The 18,442-nt window shown below is 37.2% G+C and overlaps 1 pseudogene; it reads right to left on the bottom strand.

Annotated features, from left to right (window-relative positions):
- Positions 1-8,592: 8,592 nt before the first annotated feature.
- Positions 8,593-9,575, bottom strand: LOC126080454 (olfactory receptor 1094-like; annotated as a pseudogene).
- Positions 9,576-18,442: the final 8,867 nt, after the last annotated feature.

Below are 18,442 nucleotides of genomic sequence, written 5' to 3'. Positions count from 1 at the left end.
AGAAACAGCACCTAGTGCCAGTGTGAGCTAGGAAAATTAAAGTTTTCCTTCTTCTTTCTTGTACTAAAGAATAGATAAGATGGACAAAATGATTTCAATAAACATTGTTTCACTACATGAACGTGGTATCCCGGCAGAGTGCTCATTTATGAGACATGTTAATATTATTTTTTAAATTCAAGTTTTGATTATACGTGAAAAGTGCATATACTTTTTGTTTATCTAAAAAATAAATACGTCAAAATAAGCCCTCCACATTTTATTTATCTAAAACAAAATAAACAGGGATTTTAAACTCAACATTTTTTATCAAAGCATTGAGCAATGAATGAATCCCAAACCACAAGCTAAAATATTTTTCTTTTAGTTATGCATGTTTGTTAAAAGTTAATATGCAGATTAAAATATCATTTTATTGAAATTAAGCCCAATGAATCATAATATTCTAGACTGTAAACAAAAAACAGAAACAAACCCGTTGTCGTAGAGTCAATTCTGACCCACAGCCACCCTATAGGACAAAGTGGAAGTGCCTCATAGGGATTCCAAGGAGCAGCTGATGGATTTGAACTGCTGACCTTTGGGTTAGCAGCCTGAGCACTTAACTACTGTGCTGCCAGGCCTCCATATTTAATAACTTGTGAAGGATTATAAAAATGCATCTCTGTCACGGCATTCTGCTTTTGGACTTGTCAGTAAAATAACAGTGCGTTTGGCTGAAATTCTCCAAATACTCTTGATGACAATATTTTCAGGCACACTTGATGGTCTGATCTTCTCCATAGAGCAAGAATGTGGTTTATGAATGTAAGTATGTTTTATACCAAATCACGATCTGTTAGAGCAATTGCCTACTTCACAACAGGGAGCTGGAGACTTAACAGAGGAAAAAGTAGGAGGTTTAATCACTCACCCAAGCTTCTTCAAACAGGAATTATGGTTAGCTAATCTTTAAGGAAAGTAGAACTGTGTTTATGACAGAACGCATGCGTGGTGCAAACGATTAAGGCAATTGGCTGCTAACCGAAGGTATGGAGGTTGGAGCCTACCCAGGGGCACCTCAGAAGAAAGGCCTGGTAATCTACTTCTGAAAATCCACTGTTGAAAACCTCGTGGAACACAGTCATGAGTCAGAGTGGACTAGATGACAAATGATTGTGTTTATGACTAGTTGATTTCAGTTTAAGAGGCTATAGTGGCTAGGAACACAAAAATATAGATTCTGAATTCTCTTTTTTTTGTTTAACAAAACATGTTCCATCTTGAAGACTAAAAATATATCACTTCCTTAACTCTAATAGAGTCATTATCAGAAAACATAAAGTACGCGGTGCCCATCAGAGCAGTACTACAAAGACTAGGCTTGAGGCGAAAGAAAGCCGTGATAGCAGCTACCACAGATTAATAAGTGGACTCAAGGGGCTAGGAATTTTGTGCACATGACTGAACGTAATCTTCATAGCACCAGGAAAGCTAAATAATTTGGTGATCTTTTATAGACGAGAGAAAGAACTAAGGCCCAGCTAGACACAAAACTTGACCAAGGTCACACAGTAGTTACTAGCAGAGCAAGGATTCACCCCAGATTTTTCTGATCCCAGTCTAAGCTACTTCCACTTGACCATATTGCAATTCCCACCGTGCCAGGTCCTTATTCTGGAATCATTAGCCCCGAGAAATAATGCAAAATAACATCCTCACATATTTGAATTATTTTTTAAAGTAATCCAGCTTAAGTAGACCATGAAATTAAAATACATATATGTATGTAATTAAAATTACTTCTACAGAAAAATGTTTTAAAATAATTTATATCCCTCCATGAGGAAAAAAAAATTATATATATATGATCCCAAAGGAGCATATAGCCAAATGGTGGTTGAAAGCTCATTTCCTCTTCATTTAATAATTTCCCTGATTTTTGTATTTGTTGCTGTTTTTAGGTGCCATCAAGTCAGTTTGGACTCATAGTGACTACACATACAACAGAACACTGCCTGGCCCTACATCATCCTCACAATCTTTTTTTTTTTTTTTTTTTTAAATATAGTCCCTTATTTCTACTATTCCTATTCTGATTATCATCCATAAAGAAAATTAAAGCAAATTTCTGATTTACATCTCTATTGACATAAATATGTATGGAGTCCCTTCTGTTTTCTTTGCTGTGTTCTCAGGAAATCTTCAGTTTTTAATACAAATCTGAATTAACCAGAATCACCTAATTCAAATTTACTTTAAAACTAGGTGTATACTCTAGTTGAAAATTAATGGTTAAACTTCTAAAATATTTTGTAGTGTTGTAAATATTTCCTCTTACCTATGGAACTGAACTGCTCACTCAATTCAAGTATGCAATGATTGTGTTTGGATTCTTATATCCATTTCTGGAGCTCTTCTTGTAGTCCACAGGGGATGCACCAAGGAGAGAGAATGCTAACTCTCTTCTGGGACTGAAAAATAACAAGATTTTTTTCTCCCTGCAATAACAAGAGAACTGTCCTGGAACAATGAACTACTTGATAAAAATGATTAAATGAATTGCTGTGGCCTCTGGAAAACTGATGCTTTGCTGCAAAACTTTATGGTTTAGGATTGGAAAACAAATCTAATGATACAGAATATAGTCCTAGCTCTGATGCTAATTAGCTATGTAAAAAAAAAAAATTGCTATATAGCATTGGTTAACAAACTAAATTTCCTGTAAGCCAGTTCCCTCCTTCTGGGAATATAACCTGCATAACTCTTTCAAAACTCTGTAAACATGTATATTATCAAAGAATATGAAAGCATAACATATGTCAGAATTTGTAATTGTTTACTAAAAATAACAAAACTTCCCATCTGAACTACAAGGTCTTAGTTTCATAGTTCTATGAGGCATACATGTAAGCTTATTGAAAATTTAATACAAGAGATATTAATAGACATAATTTTACTTTCAACACATGGATAGAAACTTATAACAGGAGAGACAGGGTTTTATACAGAAAACTGTTAATATTCTATGTGATAGAATATTAGAATATCAGATATCCGGCAGATATCAAACAGTTTGAGTTGTATAGGATCTTTTCGGGCCATCTTCGGGCAGCAGAAACAGGTACAAAGTGAGTGAAGTCCGGACTCTGTGAACATCCAGGCCCTAGTGAAGGCACCACAGGCAGGGAAGCCTGAGCACAAAGAATAAAGAAAGGGCCCGCTGGTGCACCTCCACTCTGATACCATAAGTCTCAGGAGGAAGCATGTGTGGAGAACAGCGAGGCTCAGACTTTGTGAACAGCCAGGCCCTGGTGAAGTCATCATTGGTGGGGACACACCACAAGTGGGTAGCTTTAACAGAAAGAAAACTTATTCCCTCATAGTCTAGGAGGCTAGAAGTCCAAATTCAGGGTGCCAGTTCCAGGCATAGGCCTTCCTTCTCTGTCAGGTGCAGGAGAAGGATCTTGTCATCAATCTTTCCCTGGTCTAGGAGCTTCTCAGTGCAGGGACTCTGGGTGCAAAGAATGTGCTCTGTTTCAGGCTCTAATTTCTTGGTGGTAGAAGGTCTCCCTGTCTCTCTGCTCATTTCTCTCTTTTATATCTCAAAAGAGATTGACTGAAAATGCAATCTAATCTTGCAGATTGAGTCCTGCATCATTTATATAATTGCCTCTAATCCTGCCTCATGAACATCATAGAATTGGGATTTATAACGCATAGGAAAATCACATGAGATGACAAATTGATGAACAATCACACAAAACTGGAATTCATGGCCTAGCTTAGTTGACACACACTTTTGGAGGAAACAATTCAATCCATAACAAGTGGATTGTAAATGCTGGGCCAGAAAGCCACGTCAGAGAAACCATTTTTCCTCAAAGGAAATGTAGAAAGCAAGTCTATTTACAACATCTAAAAGAATAAAATACCTAGAAATAAATTTAACCAAGGAAGTTACAGGCTTATACACTGAAAGCTATAAAACATTACCGAAAGAAATTAAAGAACACCTAAATAACATATGACGGTTCTGTGCTAATGGATTGAAAAACTCGATATTATTAAAACGAGCTTCTTGCAATTACCACTGAAATTCCAACAGCCTTCTTTGCATAAATGGAAAAAAAACACAATCCTCAAATTTACATGGAAGGGCAAAGGACCTGGAATTGCTGAAGCAATCTTGAAGAATGAGACTAAAGCAGGAGGAATAACACATCCTAATATCATAATATACTAAAATTACAGTAATTAAAACCCTCTGGTACTGGTATAATAATAGAGGTATAAACCAAAGGAATGCAAATGAAAGTCCAGGGATAAATCCACACACCTATGGTCAACTATTCAATGGGGAAGGAAGAGTCTTTGCAAGAAATGGTGCTGGGAAAATTGAATTTCCACACGCAGAAGAATGAAACAGTATCCAGGCCTTATACCACACAAAAAAATCAATTCAAAATAGATCAAAGATCTGTGAAAACTAAAATTATTAAGAGAAAAGGTGAGAGTGAGGCTGTAGGATGTAGTGTGTCATGGATTGAATTGTGTCCCCCCAAAATATGTGTCAACTTGGCTAGGCCATGATTCCCAGCATTGTATGGTTGTCCTCCATTTTGTGATTCATGTCATTTTCCTATGGGTTGCAAATCCTAATCTCTGTCTGTGGTCAAAGAGCCAAGATTAGTTTATGTTAAAGAGGGTTAGGATGGGGTGTAACACCCTTACTCGGGTCACATCCTTGATACAAGGTAAAGGGAGTTTCCTTGAGGTGTGTTCTGCATCACGTTTCATCTTACAAGAGATGAAAGGGAAGTGAGCAGAGAGTGGAGGACCTCATACCACCATGAAAGCAGCTCTGGGAGTAGAGCACGTCCTTTGTAGCTAGGGTTCCTGTGCAGAGAAGTTCCCAGACCAGGGGAATACTGATGGCAAAGATATTCTTTTAGAGGAAAGAGAGAAAGCCTTTCCCTACATGTGACACCCTGAACTTGGATTTTAGCCTTCTAGACTGTGAGAGCATAAACGTCTGGTTGTGAAAACCATTCACTTGTGGTATTTCTGTTATAGCAGCACCAGAGAACTCAGTTAGAATTTGTTACGGGGAGTGAGGTCATGCTCTAACAGATACCTAAAATGTGGAAGTGATTTTGAAATTGTGAATGTATAGAGAACTCAGGAGGAAGGAGAGCTTTTATAATGGAGACACAGACTGTGAGAAGTAATGGCACAGACTGGAAGTGACAGAGAACTGGCAACAGCAGAAGCAGAAGGCCAGTGCAAGATGGTGTTAAAGCCCACCCATGGAGCTAAAGAACTGAGTGTCTTAGTGCAGGAAGCTTCCTTGAGGAGCGGGCTGACCCTGGGAATTTATTGGTGGAACTAGGCTTGCTGACCCACTGAACGAGAATGCTGAGTACCTCTCAGCCAGAGTTTACTGGTGGAGTGGGGTGCATACGTTCATTTGTCATTGGAGCTACAGAGCTTTGGAACACTTGCCACAGCAGGGCAGAGACAGTTGTTGAGGCCTGAGGGGATGAGAGGCCAAGGAACCAGGAAGCAGAAGCTGAAGAGAAAAGGAACACAAAAAGCAGAGTTGCCCCAGTCTCAAAAGGTATGACCACAACTTCTGGTGTCTCAAAGGGTGGAACCGTGACCTCTGGTGTTACTAAGGGTGGAATCACCCCTCAGGTGGGCTAGAAGAGTAGTGCGCCTAAAGCCTAGGGTGCAGAGTTCCCGTCCCAGTAGGCCTGGAAGGTGGATCTGGACTCCTCCGCTAAGAATCCAGACAGTATGGCCAATACCTAGAGTTTGGAGGGCAGAGTCATTGCCTAAATAGTTTCAGAGAACAGAGAATTATTTTCAAAGCCTTGAGTGCTAATGTAATATGTTCTGCTAACTTACTTGATGTCCCTTATCCCTTCTTTCCCTCCAATTACTTCCATTTGTAATGGAAATCTCTAGCTTGTACCTGTTCCACCGTTGCACTTTGGAAGTTAATAAATTATATTATATGTTTTACGTCTGGGGAAGAAATTTTGAATTTTGGACTTGGAGTTAATTTAAGACATTTGCTATGATATGACAGGGTAATGTGTTTTCGATGTGACAAGGTAATAAATTTCAGGGAGCCAAAGAGTGGAGTGTCACAGATTGAGCTATGTCTACCAAAAATATGTGTCAACTTGGTTAGGCCATGATTCCCAGTATTGTGTGGTTATCCTCAATTTTGTGATTGATGTAATTTTCCTATATGTTGTAAATCCTTATCTTTGCCTATGGTTAATGAGGCAAGATTAAATTATGTTAAAGAGGATTAGGGTGGGCTGTAACACCCTTACTCAGGTCACATCCCTGATGCAGTGTAAAGGGAGGTTCCCTAGTGTGTGGCTTGCACCACCTTTTATCTCACAAGAGAACAAAATCCTCACAACTGGGCAAATAAGCAATATCATGATGAAAGGAGAAAAGGTTGAAGTTATCAAAGGAAACTGGACCATGAATAAGGAAGACCAAAGAAGAATTGAAGCTTTTAAATTGTTAAATTGGCGAAGAATATTGAATATATCATGAATTGCCAAAGAAAGAACAAATTTGTCTTGGAAGAAGTACAACCAGAATGCTCCTTAGAAGCAAGGAAGGCGAGACTACATCTTACCTACTTTGAACATGTTATCAGAGGGTATCAATCCCTGGATAAGGCCATCATGCTTGGTAAAGAAGAGGGTCAGCCAAAAAGGGGAAGACTCTCAATGAGATGGATTGACACAGTGGCTGCAACAAGGGGCTTAAACCTTACAAATATTGTGATGATAACTCAGGACAGGGCAGTGTTTCATTCTTTTGTACACAGAGTCACTATGAGTCAGAGTCAACTCGGTGGTACCTAACAACAACAGACTGAGAGAATAAACTTCTCTTTGTGAAAGGCATCTGCTTGTGGTATTTCTGTTATAGCAGCACTAGATAACTAAGTCATAGCGTTTAACAATAGATCATCAGATATGACAAAAAAAAAAAAACTGGAACTGAAAAATCAAAGTAGATATGCAGACCTCATAAAAATTAAATAATTTTGTACATCAAAGGTCTTTATCTACAAACTAAAAAAGATAACCTACAAATCTGGAGAAAATTTTAGAGAACCATATATCAGATAAGGGTGTAATTTCCAAAATATATGCAGAACTTCTGCAATTTAACAACCAAAAGAAACCAAGCCCTGCACTGCCCTCCCACCAAAATAAATAAATAAATAGGGCAAAGGACTTGATTAGACAGTTCACCAAAGAGGATATTCAAATTTCCAGAAAGCACATGAAAATAATATCGTTAGTCACTGTAGTTTTTGTTCCATATTAATGAGTCAGTTCAGTCTCATTGCAACCCTATGTACAACACAACAAAACACTGCCAGGCCCTGCTTTGTTCTATTGTACACAGTTTTGCTATAAATCAGAACCAGCTCTCTGGAATTCAACGATAGCAAAAAAGAATTTTAGTGGTACCAGAGGTGAGATAGATGGAAAAAGGGGGATTTTTCATATGGGAGGCATTGAGTTTATATTAATGGTGGTGGAATATTTTGGGAAAAGAGAACAATAATGGTTGTACAACTGGAAACATGCAATCAAAGTTATGGAATTATAAATGTGAAAGTTGTGTTGGTGAATGGTTTGGTGGGTATATTATCAGCACAATAATAATAAAACTAAAATGACACACTCTGGACTCCTGACCTCTGAACTGTAAGATAAGACTATGTCATTAACAAAATAAATAAATAAATAAGACTTAAGAATGGCATTTTGCAGTAGATTTGCCCAATTCAATACACTGATTTCTTTACTGCTGCATCCTCGTACACTGATTACTGACACAAGGAGAATGAAATCCTTCACAACTTCAATTTCTTCATCATTTATCATGGTGCTGTTTTTGGAGCAACCACACGTAGTAGCCAGTTGTAGATTATTCTCTAAGCTATATGTTTGTTTTTACTGAGTCTTAAGTACACACTAAATAAATATTACCACCTAGACTCTCAGGAATTTCAGAATGAGTCCAATCAATTTCTGTGATTGGACAATAGCAAAGAAAAACTGTAATAATGGAATCAATGTTTCTGGTGCTGCACCTAACAGTGCAGAAGGCATACACAAGGCCTAGATGGATGTGACCGTGTGAAAGCATAAGGGGCTAGTAATCATTGAGATGTCCTTCAGAGGGATTCCAGAATGGGAAATGAACTTCCAAATGTTTCCTGAAGACTTACTTTAAACAGTGTGAGAATGTGTAAAGTCATAGAGTTCCCAAGACATCATCTTTATTCTAAGCAAAAGCAAGTTAAACAAAAAATTATCATAGTCACATAAACGTACCAATGAATGTTTAATGTCGGTAAATTTGAAAATAATCCTATAGGCATATAGATGATACAACTGATCTGCACGTGTAAACTGCCTTTGAAGGTTGATTAATGCATTTTTGAAAAAATTCTAGAACAAGAAAAATATTCCCTTTTAAATAAAAGCAAGACATTTCCTCTAGATTCAAACCACAGAAATATGGACTGACACCCAACATTCTTTTCAGTTTCATAATGTGCTAAAAATGTGCTTTATTTATGAACCAATTCTTCTGAAACAATTTTTTCATTGCTTTTTTTACATCTTTGTTCCTCAAACTGTAGACGATGGGATTCACCATGTGAATCACAATGGTGTAAAATGTAGACACTATCATGTCATGGTCCAAAGCATAGCTGGAATTTGGCCTCACATACATGAAGAGGATTGTTCCATGGTAAATGGATACTCCAGTTAGGTGACAGCCACAAGTTGAAAACACTTTTTGCCTCCCTTCAGCAGACTTCATCTTCAGAATGACCATAAAAATGAAACCATAAGAGAACAATACAATCAGGATATTGCACAACTCAAGAAAACCCACCAAGTAGAAGAGCAGAAGCTGGTTGATGTGAGTGTCAGAGCAGGAGATAGAAAGGAGTAGAGGGATATCACAAAAGACATGTCTAATTTCATTGGATGCACAGAAGGAGAGGCTAAAAGTTGCTACGGTGTGTAAAGTAGCATTTAAAAAACCACCAACATATGAAGCAGTGATGAGTGGCACGTAGACTCTGGGTGACATGTTAACTAAATATGAAAGTGGCTTGTAGATTGCTACATAGTCATTGCCATTGCTGCCAAAAGAAAGGATTCTGTGGTCCCAAAAGTGACAAAGAGCAGCATCTGTGTTGCACATCCAGTAAATGAAATGGCTTTATTCTCTGCCAGGAAATTGGCTAACATTTTTGGGGTGACAACTGAAGAATAACAGGCATCTAAGAAAGATAACACACTCAGAAAATAGTACATGGGGTTGTGGAGACGAGAATCTACCATGACTAGTAAAACCAGTCCCAAATTTGCCACCAGAGTGAAAACATAGATTCCTAGAAATAGTACAAAGAGAAAGACTTGCAGCTCAAAATCATTCGTGAAGCCCAGCAATATAAACATGGTGACTTCAGTGACGTTCTTCAACTGAAACCTGTAGGGATCCAGTCCTGATGACGACACTGACATTTCAGTTGATACTGGAAAGTCATAAATGGCAATATCCTGATATCCTGTGAAAACAGAGTGGACTCAACTACATTCTCATCTTCTTTTTCTTTAGAATGGGGTAATAACATACTAGGCAGCAATGGGTTGTTTTTGTCAACTGCTTTTGAATTGGCTTGCAACTGAATTGGACTGAACCTTGCTTCCTGAAAGTGAAGAGGGCTTGAAGCACTTACTGGTGATCAAGGACCACAGCCTTCAGTATGGATTACACCTCAACTGGAGAAAAACAAAAATCCTCACGACTGGACCAATAAGCAACATCATGATAAAGGGAGAAAAGATTGAGGTTGTCAAAGTGGTTTGTAGACGGCTACATTGCAATCCTACGCCATTGACACCAAGAGAAATGCACAAAGGGATCAGAGCATCGTGATATACAGAGTTTTTGTTGGCTAATTTTCAGAAGTTGATCACCAGGCCTTAGTTCCTAGGTCATCTTAATTTGCAAGCTTCACTGAAATCTATTCAGTATCATAGCAAAATGTAAGCTTCCACTGACAAATGGGAATCACATCTGGCATTCCAGCAGAGTAGGTGAGAATTCAACCACTGAACAACTTTTCTCCTCTAGAAGGGTGATAGGCAGTGACAATGTAGTTGGGCTCATGTGGATACAATTTACTGGATAAATATAAGAATGAAACAGTTTCAATCCTTAGTTAAACTTGTCATGTTAAAAGAAACAAACAAAAAACTTGCCAATTTATGTGGTTCTCAAAACTATAAAATCTTATAGTTTTGAGAACCACATAAATTAGACCAATGAATAGAGAAATTTCAAAATCCAGAAACAATAGGATTGAAAGTACACACTGATACACTAGTCCAGAATTTGCTGCAGTGTTCATCAGCACCTTTCCTTAATGTCCTCGATTGTCAGATGAGAACAACAGCGCTAACCACATACAAGACTGGATTGAATTTAAATGAGGAAAACTATGTGAAAATGATTTAATTTTAAAATATTCTCAATTGGCTACAGAATAGGGTAATTTAGACTTACATTTCAAGTTGTCTTAGAAGGCAGCCTTCAAGAGACCAATCATTTTATGTGCTCTTTTCTCTTAATTATTCCATTCCATTGACATTTCTAGAACAGTGGTGAGCAGAGTATCAGGTGGTATTCTGGAGATAAATGCACCTTGTATGCAGAGAAAAGCAGGATATTGATTCTTTTTTTATGTTTCTTTAAAAAAACAAACATATTATTAAGTTGTCCTTTTTACCTTTTCAGCTTATTATATCATTATTACTGTTTTTCAATGCTTACCTTAATGACAATTTTAAGATGTTCTCTATTCATAAGAAGCCCTGTTGGGTAGTGGTTAAGTGCTTGTCTGCTAACCTAGAGGTCAGAGGTTCAAATCTACCAACCACTCCTAAGAAGAAGGATGTGATGGCCTGCTTCTGCAAATATTACAGCCTACTCTGTCCTATAGGGTCATTATAGCGTCACTGTGAGTTGGAATCAACTCAACTGCAATGCATTTGGTATTTGTTTTTTTTCTCTGTTTGTATGCTCATTGGCCCTGCAAGTCCTTGGGTGGATTTGAGATTCATATTCCTGTCCAAAGAAACCATTTAATATGTTATTGTTGCTTATGGAGTCCTGGAATAAGTATGAAATAAATGTCACCCTAAATTACTAATGAAGATGTTTATTACAAGTTTTCCTAAAAGAATAAAAGCACTGTTTTTGCCACAAAGTAGTATTTGGTTATCATTTATTTATCTATTTCCTCTATGCCATGAAACCATTCCTCATTTAGTGGAGTACGAATAAAGAAAAGTACCTAAACAAACAACAACAATAACAACAACAAAAAGTAGAAGAAAGTATCCAAGAGGCACCTGTATATCAGTTGAAAGCCTCACTGATTAAAACACAATTAAATACGGAATTCGCCTTATTTAGGAGTGAGATTTCAGGACTTTCATTTTTTCTTCATTGTGTCACAGACTGATGTGTTTTATCCCTTAGGTATTTGGCATCTGCATTTTCCAGCATTTAAGGGAGTGAAAATGACCATCCGTCACTTGGCCTTACTTTGGTGGCTTCTTTGTTGCTACAATGCTGGAAGCTATGCCACGAGTATTTCAAATACCAACAGGATCACCTTTGATGGATGGGTTTGAGAGGAGCTTCCAGACTAAGACAGGCTAGGAAGAAAGGCCCAGAGACCTACTTACAAAAATTAGCTGATGAAAACCCTATGGATCCTAACAGAATACTGTCCAATACAATGCTAAAGATAAGCCACCAACTTTGGACCAAACCAAACCAAACGCATTGCCCTCTAGTGGATTCCAACTCATAACGACTTCATTGGACAGAGCAGAGCTGCCCCACAGCTTTCCAAGGCTGTAACACGCTGGTGGTGTAGTGGTTAAGTTCTATGGCTGTTAACGAAAGGGTCAGCAGTTCAAATCTGCCAGGCGCTCCTTGGAAACTCTATGGGGCAGTTCTACTCTGCCCTATAGGGTCGCTATGAGTTGGTATTGACTCGAAGGCACTGGGTTTGGTTTTGGTCTAATCTTTATGGAAGCCGACTGCCCCACCTGACTCTGGCAGAGCAGCTGGTGAGTTGAAACTGATGACCTTTTGCTTAGCAGCTCTGTACATAACCTTTGCTCTATGGGAACTCTCCAGGGTTGGAAGGCACTCAAAAAACACGTTGGCCACAGCAGTGGACTGGACCATACAAACAGTCATGAAGCCAGTGCAGGACCAGACAAGATTTTGTAATTTTGAAAATGGAGTTGCCATTAATTGGAACTGATTTGAGGGTAACTAACAATATCAATGAGAAGTGGAAAATTCTGTCACACGTAGAGTGGAACTTCACTCAGTGTTCTACAAATGATTTATATTCATCCTATGCCACTTGCTACAGTTTTATCTTATTCAGATGTCATTTTAAAAGAAAAGAACAAGCTAATTTGGAAGGAGAGGAAAGTACACGTCTTTGTTTTCCCTAAAATGTTTTCACAGATCCATGTGGGAGATTTTTCTAATACCTAGAATAAGTAGCTTCCTAAATGTTGGGATAAAAATGTTGGGATACAGAGCAAAAAATGGTGATTTGAGCATTAAAGAACTCTAGTATAAAAAAATAAATTAAATTGCTAGTTCTGTGTAAATTCAGGTATATTGTGTATAACTTTTGGGAATACCCACACAAATACCTTATTAGAATAACTTCTAATTGTATTTTAATAATTATATTAATAAGATAATTGAAAAAGGCATCATATAATTAATATCTGTCAAATAATAAAATATGCATTAATGTATTCTTTGGAATTCACAAAAATTTCATTTCTGTTAAGAAAATCCTCCATCCTCTTTCTCTCTCTTTTTGTCTATCTCTCTCTTTCCCTTCCTCTCTTCTCTCTTTACCTTTCAAGAGCCCGTGGAAGACCGACAAAATATTTACTGAAGAGAGTCAGAAACAAAAGAGGAACGAGGTAGATGGGAAGAAGCACAGTGAAAGAAAATAAAAACTTGCACTGAAGTTTTGAATAATGGACAAATGATTAGTCTACTAAAGGAATCCATTACAAAATCTGTTAGATAGAAAACATGACTAACATACACAGGACAAATGTCAGCTAGGTTGCAATTCTAACGGTCCTTTCACACACGAGTCTGAGATAAAACAGCAGTGGTAGAAGGTTAAGAACATTATATTTGGACTTGAAAAACCTCTATTAAAATCTCAGAAATAGCATCTAATGGCAGTGTGAGCTTGGAGACGTAATGTCATCCTCTGTACCAAAAAATAGGTAGGATTGACAAAATATTTCAGACACATCTTGTTCAACGACATGGACAAGGTATTCATGCAGACTGTTTATGTGAGACATTAAAATATTTTATTAAATAAAATTTTTGAATATATGTGAAAAATGCACACAGTTTAAATGTAACTTCTAAATTTTAATTATAAAAATAAAATAGAGTTACAAAATCACTCTTTTATCAAAACATTGAGCAATGACTGAACCCCAAACCAGAAGCTAAAGTATCTGCCTTATTCATGTTTGTTATATAACGCACATACACGCACCCTCACAAACACACACACACAAAGTTGTCATTGAGTTGATTCCAATTCACACCAACCCTACAGGACAGAGCAAAGCTGCCGCATAGAGTTTCCTAGGCTGTAATCTTTACTGAAGCAGACTGCTTCATCTTTCCCCCATGGGGCAACTGGCGGGTTCAAACAACCAACCTTTTGGTTAGCAGTCAAGCGCTTAACCGCTGCACCACCAGGGATCGTTTATGACACTAAATGTGTATTAAAATGCCATTCTGCTGGATTTGCACTCAATGAACCCTAAGATCCTATGCTGTAAATGATCATAAAAAATACATCTCTATTAGTGCATGCTGCCTTTGGGTTTGTCACTGAAATTTTAGTGTGTTTTGCTTAAATTCTCCTGATACTCTTGCTGATATAATTTTCAGGTACCCTTGATGGCTCTGATATTTCCTGTAGAGCGAGAATATCAGTTAAGAAAGAAATGATATTTTATACCATATCAGCTTCTATTAGAGCAATTCTCTGCTTTGATCCAGGGAACCGGAAACTCGGCAGAGGACAAAGTATGGGCTTTAACTACCGCTTCCAAGTTTCTTCAAACAGGCACTTCTGTTAACAAAGCTTAAAGGAAATGAAAACTGGTGGTGTGTACAACTGGTTGATTTCACATTAACAGGAGACAGAGACTAGGAAGACAAAATCAAATACCCTGAAATATTTAACAAAACATGAACCCTCTAGAAGAGTAAAATAAGATTAATTCCTCAATTCTTATACACTCAGAAAATGTAAATTATGACATGTGAATGAGAACAACACTTCAAAGACTAAGGTTGAGAGAAAAGCTATGACACCAGCAACCATATATTAATAAGTGAATTGAAACCTAAAAAAAAAGAGGCAAAAAACCTGCTGCTGCTGTCAAGCCGATTCTGACTCATAGTGAACATATAGGACAGAGTAAAACTGTCCCATCGTGTTTCCAGGAGAATCTGGTGGTTTCAAACTGCTCATTTTTTGGTTAGCAGCCAAACTCTTAACCACTCTGCTACCGGGGCTCCAAATAGAACCTAGGGGTTTGGAACTTTGTGTACATTATCATATGTAATCTACAGAGCAAATGTATAACTAATTTAGTGTCCTTTTACGGATGAGAGAATTGAGGCCACCTAGTTTTTTTTTTTTTTTTTTTTTAGACATATACTTTAAGCAAAGTCAAGCAGATAGTTACTAGTAGAGCGAGAATTCAGGCTCACATTTTTCTGATTCCATAATCTAAATATTTCCATTTGACCATTTTGCAATTCCATTATATCATGCCATAATTCTGAAATCAATGTTCCCTAGAAAAATGAAAAATAATATCTTCGCTTATTTAAATTCCTTTTTCTATATTCATCCAGTTTAAACAGACCATGAAATTAAAAAAAAAAAGTCTATAATGGCTTCATTAGTAAAATAAAATTAAAATTAATATTTAATTCTCCCAGAGAAAGCAATTATGATCCTAAAGTAGTACATACTCAAATGCAGGTTGAAATCTCATTTGCTCTTCATTTCATAACTTCCTTGATTTTTAAATATACCTTAATAACTGTACTGTTCCTATTCTGATCATCATCCATCAAGAAAATTAAGACATTTCTGATTTACACATCTATTGATCTAAATATGGAAGGAGTGCTTTCTGCTTTCTTTGCTATGTTCTCAGGAAGATGTGTGATACAATTTCTAATATAAGACCGAATTAACTAGAATCACCTCTTTCAGGTTTAAATTTTAAGTTGTATATTCTAGTGTGAGGTTCAAGGTTCTCATTTCTAAAATATTTTTCAGGTGATGAAAAACTTTTCCTCTTACCTGCGGAACTGAACCGTTCACTCAAAGTTCGCTATGACTATTATGTGTATGGATTTTTATATAAGTTTCTTAATGGCTTCTTGTAGGCCATAGGGAATTCTCAAGGAGAAAACACATTAACTCTCTTCTAGAAAAGAAAGCAACAAGATTTTTTTTTTCCTTTTTTCCTTTCAGTGAACAAGCAAATGGTTCTGGCACAATAAACTGCATGATAAAAATAGTAAAATGGATCGTGTTGGCCTCTTAGAAAAGATGCCTCGATGGAAAAGCTTATAACATAAGATTGAAAATCTAATGCTGCAGAACTTTGTTCTTGCTCTGATGTTAATAACTATTGATATTGGGTTAAAAAATCAAATTCCCTAAAATTTAGTTTCTTTTTTCCAGTAGTATAACCTGTTTAATATTCTGTAAATATATATAGAGATAATATGAAGTAATAACATGTTAGAATTTATAATAGTTTAATAAAATTAACTATACTCCTCATCTTAGTTATAAGGTGCTAGGCATCAAATTGGTATGAGAGATAGATGTAAGCTCATTGAGAGTTTAGGCCAGGAGAGATGGGACAATATATAGGCAACTCTATTGTTCTATGGGACAGAACACTAGAATACTAGAAGTATTGCAGAGTTAAAGGTCAAACTTTGAGTTGTACAGGGTCTTTTCCTGTCTTGAGAACTCTTTATACAAATATAAAGAGATATACCTAAGAAATCTAAGAATATACTTAATATGTTCTTAGAGAATTCTTGGAAACATTGTAAAAAACATATGGTTGTCTAGGCTCCATAGAAAAAGATGCTAAGTAGATAGTAAATGTTGGTCATGGAATCTGAGTTGAAAGAAAGAGGGAAAGAAAGGAAAGAAGGAAGACAGAAAGGAGGGAAGGAAGGTACACTGATACTGGTAGGCACCCAGTTGGGATCGATCAATGTATTAACTAAATGCAATCCCAAATTGACCTATAAATATAATGTAATTTTAATTCAAATCAAATATTTTTGCAGATCTTAACAAACTTATTCCACAATTCATACAGAAAAAGCAAAAGAAATAAAATAATAAAAATAATTTCAAAAAAGGAGAATAGCGTTTGAAGATTTACCTAATCTAATTTTAGGACTTACCTTAAGCCAAAATAATCAAGACAGTGTGGTATTGGTTAAGAAATAGTGGCCTACATCAATGAAACAGAACACACATATGTGGCCAACAGATTTTTGACAAAGATGCTAAAGAAAATCCATGGAGAAAGGGTATGCTTCTTTAAAAATGGTGCTGAAAGAACTGAACAGCTTTGTACCACAAAAAAGGGAATTGGTTAATTCTTTCACCGTTTTAAAAATTTGTCTCAGTATGAACCCCTCCCCCCAAAACATGGACAAATGACTTATCAGACAATTCACCAAAGAGGATATTCAAACGGCCAACAGCACATGAAAATAATGCCATTCACCATTAGAGAAATGCAAATCAAAACCATAATGAAATATCACCTCACCCCCATTAGAATGGCAATGATGAAAAAAATGAGAAACAAATATTGATGAGGTTGTGGAGAATTTGAAACCTGCATTCATTGCAGCCGGGAATGTAAAATGCTGCAAACACTGTGTAAAGCAGTTTCAGGGTTCCTCAAAAAGTTGAACATAGAATTACCATATGACCTGTAATCCCAATCTTAGTTTTGCACCCAGAAGAAGTGAAGGCAGGAATACAAGCAGAAAATTGTACAGCAGTGCTGATTGCAGCACTTTTTATAATGCCCAAATGGTGGAAACAACGAAAATGTCCCTCAACAGATGAACGGATAAACAAATGTGGTATATATGCACAATAGAACATTATACAGCTGTACAAAGAAATGAAGCTCTGATGCATCCAATATAGATGAACCTTGAAAACATTATGCTGAGTAAAATAAGTCAGCCACAAGAGGACAAATACTGAATGATCTCACTTATGTAAAAAAGTAAATATATGGACACCAAAGATTATTAATGGTACCAGAAGTGAGAGGGAGGGAAAAAGGGGCAGTTTTTGTATGGGGGGCATTGAGTTTATGTTAATGGTGGTGGAGTATTTTGGAAAAAACAATAATGGTTGCACAATATGAAAAATGTAATCAATGACATTGAATTGAAAATGTGGAGGTTGTATGGGCAAGTGTTTTGGTGGGTATATTTTCTGCACACACACATACACACAAAAGACCCCTTGCACTGTGGACTTCTGTCCTCCAAAACTGTAAGATAATATTATATTGTTTAAAAAAAACTTTAAAAAGGCCTTTTGTCACAGATGTGCCCAGCGCAATGCACTGTTGATTTCTTGACTGCTGCATCTGTGGGCAGTGACTATTGATACAAATAACCATGTGTATTAAATTTGGTACCAGTAGACTGGGGTGCTGCTCTAACAGATAACTAAAATCTGGAAGTGGTTTTGAATCTGTGAATAGGTAGAGGATGAAAGACTTTTAAATTGCCTGATAGTAAAAGCCTGGGTTGCCTTGAAGAGACTGTTGGTGGAATTACAGACAGACATCAGAGACAATTCTGATGGGGACTCAGAAGAAAGTGAGGAGAGCTGTCACACTGGAGGTGCAACAGATGGCAAGAGGCAGCAGCAGAGAGTAACAGCAGCAGAGAGATGGTAGCAGCAGAACCAGGAGACCAGCACGAGACAGGCCTGGAGCTGACCCACGGAGCAAGAACGTTGAGTGTCTTCCAGCAGAAGTTACAGGCGGAGTGGGGTGCCTCCAGGCACTTATCGGTGGAGCTAAAGAGTTTTGGAACACTTGCCCCAGCAGGGCAGACTGGCAGCGAGGCCTAAGAAGTCAAAAACCAGGGAACCAGGATGAAGAAGTTGAAGAGACAAGAAACACAGGAAACAAGCACAGTTGCCATC

The sequence above is a fragment of the Elephas maximus genome, chromosome 7 (genome assembly GCF_024166365.1).
Source record: "Elephas maximus indicus isolate mEleMax1 chromosome 7, mEleMax1 primary haplotype, whole genome shotgun sequence".
NCBI lineage: Eukaryota > Metazoa > Chordata > Mammalia > Proboscidea > Elephantidae > Elephas > Elephas maximus.
The sequence above is the reverse complement of the archived record's forward strand: the minus strand, read 5'-3'. Positions and strand labels throughout refer to the sequence as shown.